The following is a 2,252-nucleotide window of genomic DNA, read 5'->3' as shown; positions in this document are numbered from 1 at the left end:
ATGCCAGCATTAAGATTTAAAACGTGTCGTCTACTTCCAGGAAATGTTTGGAACATATAACTTTCTCTAATCCAACGCCGTATTCTCCGAAGATTGAGGAACAAGAGGAGATCCATTAAAAGAAATCTTTCTCGGAGAGAAAATCTAAACAGTAACATCAAATCACAAACTACATGAAAGTTGTCTCTTTATTATGGGGATTTACCCATAAGGGAGATGCACAGAGGAAGAGAACGAACTTCATATATCCCTTTTTTACTCAATCAAGGAACAAGATCGGACGTGATTCCGGTTCGTCTCCATTTTAGTGACACTCTTCCTCAAGCAAGGCAGCCGATAAGTCATCGAAGGATTTGTTTGAATAATGGACTGGTAACCATTACTCATTTGAAAGTTTCCCACGGTGATCTAATATCTTTTAAAGAAAATGACGCGAGAACCCGCGGTTTTGAAATAAGGAGATCTTTCTATATCGACATATCAGTTGGAAAAATCATAGGCAAATTCCTATCGTCCATATCAGTTGGAAAAAGAAGAGGCAAATTCCTACCGGCCAGAATCTAGAGAAGAACAAAAAAAGAATGGTTCCGCTTACTCACAACTCAGAGGGGATGCCACTTACTACTCAAATCCAAGGAATTGCAAAAGTTGCGTTCGTATATGCAAGAAGAAGACTTTGAAAGAACAAAGAAGTTTGGATCCGCAAAAGTATGCTTAGGCAGTTCCTTCGCTGAGCACAACAGAATGAAGAGGAATTTGTTTCATTTCAAATACTTCTTCTTATTGAAAAGAGGGAAGGAGAAAAACCGAAATCTTCCTACTCGAACAATAAGTCCTTTTGTAGAAAAGTCTTCTTTATATAGTAATTCGACCTATTGCTCCGGATCCCCGTTTACTAGGAAGATAAGAATCAAAAGGATCGAACTACCTACTCATTATTCGGAGGTGAATCATAGAACACTAAAAGCTGTGGTATCTTATGGACCTAACATAGGTCACATCCCTCACGACATAAGATTGAAAGATCCAAACCTTCCTCTTCGGAGCGGAAACGGACGTGGCCAAAACATATAAAAAAGATCGGCCTAGTCGCTCATAGGGACATATCTATCCGGATAGAGGATAGTCTAGATCAATTTTGAGAAAAATCTCTCGCTATATAGATAGGTATCTCTGTGGATAGAGACAAAGATAGGGGGCCTTATAAATCGAAATATATGCAAAAGTGCACCTTTTGACTACTACTACTACTTCTTAGACTTTTTCAAGGAAACATTGTTTTTTCGATTTTGACTGAATTGGTCGGAGCGTAGACGAGCAAACAGAGCCCAGGAAAGAGGTCAGATCGTCATAGAGCAGTCGACTATAAGTATAAGACTGCTGGCCTAAGAGAAGGTAGTCTCTCTCGGGAAACATGGCCCAACTTCTCTTCTTTCTTTTCACACGGGCAACAATTGGGAATAAAACAGACCATGAACATGAGTTTAAAATGTAAAAAAGGGAAGAGTGCATTCTCCACTTTCTTATCTCGAAAATGCGTAATATAGTGATGTCATGTGTCTGTTTCTCTGAAAAGGTGGGTCGGCCCTTAGGGCAAACAGTAGTACCAGGTTCCATTGTGCAACGGTCGTTTGCCGGTGACCTTTGTCCGCTGTAGTACGAGTGACTGGCGCATCGCATCCAATCTCTCATGTCAATGAGTCAGTTAGAAAATAGCTCCAAACGAATCAGTGATTTCCCCTTTATTTCCCTCGGAGCACAAGGGGAAACAAGATTGAGAATGAACTAAAACACACCAAATGTTTCATTTTTTCCTATTATCAGTGGCCAGCTCTGATACAAACCAGGGGAAAAAGAACCTGGAACGCCTTATTTAAGGCACTACTATTTCTAGCGGCATAGGTGCTTTATCACAATATGAAAGATGTACATACGAGGACTACGATTCCTATTTAGAGATATTCCTACGAGCGATAGACGTAGTAAGGAAATTACGTACGCCAATAACAAATACGAATATGAATTATGCCTACGAGCCTACGCAATGGCATGTTTCGGTTTATAAAGCTAAGAACGAGAATAGCCCACTGCCTCCACTCGGAAAAGGCAAAGGTATCCAGTATAGGATATCGATGAATGGAGGACAAGGAAAGCAGGCAAGGTGAACCTCCTTTGCCAAAGCCCTTTTGAAATACCTTCTTTTTGAACCTTTAGAAAATACCTGCTAGCTATCCCTAGTTTTGTTTAACCAA

General features: G+C 40.3%; 1 pseudogene; it reads left to right on the top strand.

Moving 5' to 3' along the window:
- Positions 1-1,096, top strand: LOC119359449 (annotated as a pseudogene).
- The last annotated feature ends 1,156 nt before the right edge of the window (positions 1,097-2,252 follow it).

Source organism: Triticum dicoccoides, chromosome 2A, assembly GCF_002162155.2.
Source record: "Triticum dicoccoides isolate Atlit2015 ecotype Zavitan chromosome 2A, WEW_v2.0, whole genome shotgun sequence".
NCBI classification, from domain to species: Eukaryota; Viridiplantae; Streptophyta; class Magnoliopsida; order Poales; family Poaceae; genus Triticum; species Triticum dicoccoides.
This window is presented reverse-complemented; position numbering and strand designations above follow the sequence as displayed.